Source organism: Mandrillus leucophaeus, unplaced genomic scaffold (assembly GCF_000951045.1).
Source record: "Mandrillus leucophaeus isolate KB7577 unplaced genomic scaffold, Mleu.le_1.0 Scaffold105, whole genome shotgun sequence".
NCBI classification, from domain to species: Eukaryota; Metazoa; Chordata; class Mammalia; order Primates; family Cercopithecidae; genus Mandrillus; species Mandrillus leucophaeus.
Genome location: NW_012098654.1, coordinates 2649511 through 2658453, shown reverse-complemented (window position 1 = coordinate 2658453; position 8943 = coordinate 2649511).

The following is an 8943-nucleotide window of genomic DNA, read 5'->3' as shown; positions in this document are numbered from 1 at the left end:
AAAAAAAAAAAAATGGAAATTCTAACACATGCCACAACGTGGACATTGAGGATAATTTGCTAAGTAAAATAAGCCAGTCACAGAAAGACAAATACTGGTGATTCAACGGATAGGGGGTACTGAGGGAGGGTAGTCTCATTCATAGAGAGAAAGTGGAATGGTGGTTGCCAGGGGCTGGGGGTACGGGGAAAGGAAAGTTAGTGTTTACTGGATACAGAGTCTCAGTTTTACAAGATGAAAAAGAGTTTGGGAGACGGATGGTGCTGATGGTTGCACAACAGGATGAATGTATCTAATACCACCAAACCGTACAATGGTTAGGATGGTCCATTTCGTGTTACATGTATTTTACTGCAATAAAAAAAATTTAATGGGGGAAATCCATTAATAGTGGAATGCCCAGGAGTTCTAGTTCAGCCTGGACAACATAGTGAGACCCCATCTCTACAAAAAAATACAAAAAATTAGTCGGGTGTACTGGCATGCGCCTGTAGTGCCAAGTACCTGTAGTTCCGGCTACTGTGAGTGGAGAGGCAGGCGGCTGAGGTAAAAGGATGGCTTGAGCCCAGGAAATGGAGGCTGCAGTGAGCCTTGATCACGCCACTATACTCCAGCCTGGGTGACAGAGCAAGACTCCGTCTCAAAAAAAAAAAAAAAGGTTAAATAAGTTACAGTATGGTTATACTATAACATTCTGTTCAACGCTTATATAAACAAAGTGGACTTAAACATGAGCAGATTTTTAAGGCATACTTTTTCAAAAAATTCAATTTGCAAAACAATGTACCCAATAGGATCCTATGTATTTTATTTATTTATTTATTTATTTAGAGATGGAGTTTTGCTCTTTTGCCCAGGCTGGAGTACAATGGTGTGATCTCGGCTCACTGCAAACTCAGGCGCCGGACACCAGGCCCAGCTAATTTTTTATTTTTTTTTTTGGTAGAGATGGGGTTTCACCATGTTGGCCAGGTTGGTCTTGAATTCCCGACCTCAGGTGATCCGCCCACGGCTTCCCAAAGTGCTGGGATTACAGGCATGAGCCACTGCGCCCGGCCTTATTTTATTTTTTTAAAAACTGACAATAGTGTACAGCTCTGTGTATGTACAAAACATAATGCGTGTGGATGTGGGTGTGTACAGTTACACATTTGTAAATTCCTAGAAAACAGACTGGAAGCGAGACCCCAAAGTGGGACTTTGGGGAAAGGAAGAGGAGGGAGAGGAGGGAGAGAAGGGAGGGGAGGGAGGGGAGGGAGGCGAGGGAGGGTGGAACAGAGAACTTTCAAGTCTTGCTTTATGTATTCATGTATCATTTGAGTCTTTCCCAATGAACAGGTATTGATGTATTTGTTGTATAATTACATTTTTTAAGTGCTTTAAGACCCAGGTGGCGCTGAGCTAGATGCCTCATGGACTAATGACATGGTATTATGGTATTAACCACCATCCAGAGATAATTTACTCTTTCATAAGCATGCTGAGTGGCTGGTATTCCTGAATAAGGGATGTAGAAGCATAAGCAAGTATTAGAAAAGGGGATGATCTCACTCTTGCCTGTGACCTTTGTAAGTTTTATTCTTGCACTGATTTACTGCTGAAGCCCAAATGTGAGGCCTGACCATCCTTTTATTACCATCATCCTTTAACTCGCCCCTGGCTGTCAAGTTATCTGTAACAAAGCTTCCTCCCAGTCACCCTACCTGCCTCAGCTAGTCACTCAGCAATGCAAATAAAGAGAAGTCTGCATTTTGTAAGACTGTGACCACATACCACAGTAGGGCCCCAGGCGCCAGGCAGGCAGGGCCTGAGGCCGCCACACAACGGATACAGAGGGCTGGAGGGAGGAATCTTCAGGATCGGGTGAATACAGGACTGTCGCCACGCCACATTCCATCTGGGTCTAAAAAACAAGGAAACAGCTTGGAGCAGCGGCTCACGCCTGTAATCCCAGCACTTTGGGAGGCCGAGGTGGGTGGATTACCTGAGGTCAGAAGTTCGAGACCAGCCTGGCCAACATAGTGAAACCCCGTCTCTACTAAAACTACAAAAATTAGTGGTGCGTGCCTGTAATCCCAGCTACTTGAGAGACTGAGGCAGGAGAATCCTTTGAACCCAGGAGGCAGAGGTTGCAGTGAGCTGAGACTGCACCATTGCACTCCAGCCTGGGCAACAAGAGTGAAACTCCATCTCAAAACAAAAAAAAGGAAACGTAACTTTCTCTTCAGTATACTTTGTGAAATCTTTTTCTCTTCTGGAAAGAAGAAATCTGAACCAAGCACAGTTGTTATGGGTTAATTACCTTTGCTTGGCTTTCAAGAAAAACACTGAAGCAAAGACGGGGAATCTAAAGAGGCCAACATCTCATTCCTGTTTGCTGTCTTCCAACACAGGCTCTCAGATTTTACCAGCATCAACCCAAGGTTTGTGTCGGAGATTGCGCCTCCATTAGCCACAGTGTTGTCTTTTTTCTTTATTTTTTAAGACAATGAACTTTCAAGTCTAATGTTATTTTTAAGCCAAGTAAAAACCTCCAGGAGTAGGCTGAATTTAAAAACAAAATACTTGCCGGGTGCGGTGGCTCACGCCTGTAATCCTGGAACTTTGGGAGGCTGAGGTGGGTGGATCACGAGATCAGGAATTTGAGGCCAGCCTGGCCAACATGGTGAAACCCCATCTCCAGTAAAAATATAAAAATTAGCCGAATGTGGTGGTGCATGCCTGTAATCCCAGATACTCCGGAGGCTGAGGCAGGAGAATTGCTTGAACCCAGGAGGCAGAGGTTGCAGTGAGCCGAGATCATGCCACTGCACTCCAGCCTGGGCGACAAGAGCAAGACTCCATCTCAAACAAAAAAAAAAGAAAAGAAAAAAGAAAATCTGAGAATGTGGTCACATGCTGAATTGAAACAGCAAAGCAAAATAAAGCAGTTCTATGAAGTAGCTGAGTTTCTGAGGCCCAGCAGGTATGCAGCCCTGTGGGGAGATCCCATCTGATCAGCTCGTCCAGGCCTTGCTTGGGAACCTGTAAGCTGCAGGAAGTGAAAATGATGATGATGATGGTGATGATGATGGTGATGGTGGTGGTGAGGGTGATGGTGGTGGTGGTGAGGGTAATGATGGTGGTGATGGTGGTGGTGGTGAGGGTGATGATGGTGATGGTGACGGTGGTAGTGGTGATGGTGGTGGTGGGGGGGTGGTGATGGTGGTGGTGGTGGTGATGGTGAGGGTGATGGTGGTCCTGGCGATGGTGGTGGTGATGACGGTGATGGTGGTGGTAAGGGTGATGGTGGTGAGGGTGATGATGGTGGTGATGGTGATGGTAGTGGCAAGGGTGATGGTGATGTGATGGTGATGGTGGTGGTGAGGGTGGTGATGGTGATAGTGATTGTGGTGATGGTGATGGTAATGATGGTGATAGTGATGGTGGTGGTGGTGACAACGGTGGGGATGTTGATGATGATGGAGACAGTGATGTTGCTGGTGATGGTGACAATGGCGATGGTGATGGTGATGAATCCATCATTCACATTCTTCCCAGTGCTAAAGACCTTCCTTAGCGCTCAGCCCCAAAAGAGCCCATGGCCCCAGCCTGGATGCCTTGGGACTCAAGCTAGGGTCTGGGGAAAGAGCCAGCTCTGGAAGGGCCTCATGCTGGAACCGTGAAGAGTGTGTCCAGCCCAGATGTGAAAAGGAACAACCCCTTCCTCTGCAGTGTGCTGACAGACCCCTTGTGTGCACAGGGAAGATGCTGTAGCGAATAAACAGGGAAGAGTCTGAGAGCAACCCAGACCCACCCAGCGCTCCTTGAATGCCCAGGTCCCTGCTGCTGCTTCCCCTTACTAAGGGCAAAGGGAGAGTGTTTTCTAAAAAAAAAAAACAGCCAGATGATTCTGCAGAATTGGCTGCAGGAGAATATAATGTCCTCCTCATTTCTTAGGAAACCGACACCCTAGAATATAGAGTAAGTAACCAGACTCAGACGATACAATTGGCTACACTAAAATCATACTTTACATTTAATGTTGCAGTTACAGAAATGAATCCTATGGCACAGGCTCTTGACCTCTAAAAAGACTTTCTTCTCTGTAATGGATGATACCAATGACTACTTTCTAGGGTTACTGGTTGGACAGAGTTGGAGATGTAGCACATAAAGGTCCACATACTGGTACAGAGAAGCTCTCGAAGATATGGTAACTGAAAAAGCAGGGGCAGAAGAATGCGACCCCTCTTGGGATTTTGGATAGAATTCGAACCTTTTGTATAAAGTGTGAAAGAAAATCGGCCAGGCGCAGTGGCTCACGCCTGCAATCTCAGCACTTTGGGAGGCCGAGGCGGGCAGATCACGAGGTCAGGAGATCGAGACCATCCTGGCTAACACGGTGAAACCCTGTCTCTACTAAAAATACAAAAAAAAAATTAGCTGGGCATGGTGGCAGGCGCCTGTAGTCCCAGCTACTAGGGAAGCTGAGGCAGGAGAATGACATGAACCCGGGAGGCGGAGCTTACAGTGAGCCGAGATCGCACCACTGCACTCCAGCCTGGGTGACAGAGCGAGACTGGCTCAAAAAACAAAAACAAAAACAAAAACAAAAAAAACCACTTCAAATGATGAGCCCCAACCCCCGAAGTTAACCTCCTAGCTCAGTGCAGGCCACACAGCAGGTGGTCAGTAAGCCCGGCCCCTTCCTTGCTAAACCAGTTGGCACCTGGGATGCAAACCTCCCTTCAGCAGTGCAGGGCAGGGCCATCACAGCCCTAGAGCAACATTCGGTCTTTGGCTTCAGGAATTCAGTTAATGGGCACCTGGCTGCCCCTTGCTCAGTGGGGCAAGCCGTGGCCTCGAGCTAGTTGGAGGCTCCAGTGCTCCTCCTGCAACAGAAGTTTTAGGTCTTCTTCCTAACTCTCCGGGGGTCTTGGGCAGGCCACTTGGGCTCTCAAAGCAGCTGTTACTGTCTCTAAGATGGCAGAGACCCCCTACCCTCACCCTCAACTCAGGAGAAGCACAGTCAAGCCAACTGCCACACATCTGAATTCTGACTCCAGGTCACTTTTCAACTGTAGATAGCGCCCCTCCCACTTAAGTTTCCAATTTTTGTTTGTCCCCTCCCCATTAACTTACTAGAAGTTAGGAAGCAATTTTGTTCAGCCTGGGAAAGAAGTGGGCAGATACGAGAGGGTGGAGGTTTTAAAAATGTAGTCATTCAATAAGGACCAGCAAAAAGCCCAAGGTTTAGACAAAGCTGGTTCCGGGAGCCCCCCATCCCAAACACCGTCAGGGAAAGGGAAGTAAATCTTCACTGCAATGCCTGGGCTCTGATAACGGTGATTTCTCTTAGAGATGCTCTTTGAGAAATGCTCATCTAGAAACACCTTTTCCTGCTGCCCTGAAGGCACAAAAACTCAAAGAGCCAATTCCTTTCAATATCTCCCTTCCTGTAGATATCTCTAAAATTCCAAAGATCTTATTCAGAGGTAAGGGATGCTGGCAAAACACCTAGCAAACTTGAGAGAGTTTACGGATGTTAACTATTAGTAATAAATGGTTTTCAGATCATCAATTTGACTTTTCCTTTTTTTTTTTTTTTTATTGAGACAGTGTCTCACTCTGTTGCCCAGGCTGGAGTGCAGTGGTGTGATCTTGGCTCACTGCAACCTCTGCTGCCCGGGTTCAAGCGATTCTCCCGCCTCAGCCTCCCAAGTAGCTGGAATTACAGGCGCCTGCCATCATGCCCAGCTAATTTTTGTAGTTTTTAGTAGAGACAGGGTTTCACCATCTTAGTCAGGCTGGTCTTGAACTCCTGACCTCGTGATCCACCCGTCTTGGCCTCCCAAAGTGTTGGGATTATAGGCGTTAGCCACAGCACCCAGCCTGTGACTTTCAAATAGCAGGTATCTGCCAAGCGCAGTGGCTCATGCCTGTAATCCCAGCACTTTGGAAGGCTGAGGCGGACAGATTACCTGAGGTCAGGAGTTCAAGACCAGCCTGGCCAATGTAGTGAAACCCAGTCTCTACTAAATATGCAAAAATTAGCTGGGCATGGTGGCGGGCACCTGTAATCCCAGCTACTTGGGAGGCTGAGGCAGGAGAATTGCTTGAACCTGAAAGGTGGAGGTTGCGGTGAGCTGAGATAGGGCCATTCATTGGACTTCAACCTGGGAGACAAAGACAGACTCCGTCTCAAACAAACAAACAAAACAAATAGCAGGTATCCAGTAAACAAACAGCAGGTGTCCAGTTTTCTTTCCTTATTAAAAGTGGGCTGGGCACAGTGGCTCGTGCTGTAATGCTAGCACTTGGGAGGCTGATAGAAGGATCACTTGAGCCCAGGAGTTTGAGACCAGCCTGGGCAACATAGTGAGACCCTATCTCTACAAAAAAATAACTAGCTGGACATGGTGGCATGTGCCTGTAGTCACAGCTACTTGGGTGGCTAAGGCATGAGGATCACTTGAGCTGGGGAGGTCCAAGCTGCAGTGAGCCATAGTTGCACCACCACACTCCAGACTGGGCAACAGAGCAAGACCCTGTCTCAAAAACGAAACAAGGCCAGGCATGGTGGCTCCTGCCTGTAATCCCAGCACTCTGGGAGACCAAGGCAGGCAGATCACTTGAGGCTATGAGTTTGAGACCAGCCTGGGCAACATAGTGAAACCCCATCTCTACAAAAAATACTAAAAATCAGCTGGGCACAGTGGTACGTGCCTGTAGTCCCAGCTACTCAGGAGGCTGAGGCAGGAGAATTGCTTGAATCCAGGAGGCAGAGGTTGCAGTGAGCCGAGACCGAGACACTGCACTCCAGCCTGAGCGACAGAGTGAGACCCTGTCTCTGAACAAAAAAACAACAAAAGTGTACCTTACCTCATATTCACCAATCTGAACTCAAAATTCATCCCAGCCCCTACCCCAGGGACTCCTTCACAAACTCAGGACATTGAAATCTCCACATGATCTGTGTTCAAGTCAGGAAATGTGGGGGTTGTGGCCAGGCACAGTGGCTCACGCCTGTAATCCCAGCACTTTGGGAGACTGAGGCAGGTAGATCACTTGAGGCCAGGAGTTTGAGACCAGCCTGGCCAACACGGCAAAACCCCATTGCTACCAAAAATACAAAAATTAGCTAGGCATGGTGGTGCACATCTGTAATCCCAGCTACTCGGGAGGCTGAGGCAAGAAAATCCCTTGAACTTGGGAGGTGGAGGTTGCAGTGAGCCAAGAACATCGCATCACTGCACTCCAGCCTGGGCAACAGAGCAAGACTCTGTCTCAAAAAAAAAAAAAAAAAAAAAAGTGGGGGTTGTCCCGGACACCCTGTCACACCAAGTGGGTGCCCAACGCTGCCACCTGACTGGCCTCAGCATCCCGCCTGCCTGCACGCCTCCTCCAGAAGGGTCTCTTCTCAGCAGGGCCGGTCTTTGAACTAGGTGGGTCAGGTCTCTCTCTGGGGGTTGTCTCTGTCTTGACACCTCGCCGTGGCCCTGGCTACCTCTCCAACTTCACTTCCTACTGTGTACCTCCAATAACCCGCCCCTCCCTGCTCCTCCTGCCTGGTACGCTCTGAACAGATACCTACTTGTCTCTTTCACACCCAAAAGTCCTCAGATTCTCACTGAGATGTCTTTTTGGAGAGGCCTTTGCTTCCCATCATGCAATTCCCCTGTCACTGCCTCCTTACCCTCTTTCATTTTCTTCATAGAATGTGGGTATTTGAGTATTTGCTTTCATCTCTCCCTGGTGCCCACAGTATAAGCTCCCCAAGGACAAAGGCTGTGTTTCTCCCTGACATATTCCCAATACCAGGAACAGCAGTTGGCACACAGTAGGTACTGAGCACACAGCTGGGGAAGGAATGAAAACCTAAGCTCTGCTCCTGCTCCACACCTGAAATGTCACTTCCTCAGAAGCCTCCCTCCCCACCATGTAACTCTTCTCTCCCTTAGCATTATCATCTGTTAAAGTGCTTACTAAAATAGACAATTACACGTGTGTTTGCATTGTAAAAGTTAACATCTGCCCAGCATTCTGGACCAGGGTCAGCCACCCACAGCCTGAGGGCCCTCCCAAGCAGCCAGTGACGAGACGGCTGCCAGTGCTCTGGGTTACCAGCATATCCCCTCGGCCACTCCAGCAGAGAGAGTACAGCGGCTGTGAGACCCTCAGATGGAGTCTTGTGGACTGACTGAGCTCCCCTGGGTCACATGGCCGGTGGAAAACAGGGCTCTGACTGGCTGGGTCTAGGTCATGTGCCCACCCAGGAGGAACTGAGTGGTTCACAAGGAATGCTGGGTGCTATTACCTGGGGAAGGGAAAAGAGATGTTGGGCTAACCTTGAAAAGTTTTTATCCAAGGACTCTTTCCATAATGGAAAAAGGAACTAGTGTATAATCACCAGTACAACCAATTTTTTTTTCTTTTCTCTTTTTGTTTTTTTGGAGACAGGGTCTTGCTGTGTCACCCAGGCTGGAGTTCAGTGGTGTGATCATAGCTCATTGCAGCCTTGATCTCCTGGGTTCAAGTGATCCTCTCACCTCAGGTTCTTAAGTAGCTGGGACTACAGGTGTATTCAACTATGCCTGGCTAATTTTTGTTATTTTTTTTGTAGAGATGGAGACTTGCTATGTTGCCCAGGCTGGTCTTGAACTCCTGGCCTCAAGCAATCCTCCTGGCTCGGCTTCCCAAAGTGCTGGGATTACAGACATGAGCCACCACACCCAGCCCTCATAGGTATTTTTTAATAGCACATTAAAAACACACAGCTAATAAGCAGAGAAAATAATAAGCCTCTTAAAATTCTGCTTGTATGCCTTTCCTCCTTGCTGTGTAAAATGTGTTCACTGTTCTTCTATTTCAGTGCTATAGGGACAGTTAAGAGCTACAAATGAAGGTGATACGGAATTTAATTTCACAAAAGAAATGAGGGACAAAACAAGGAATGATCAG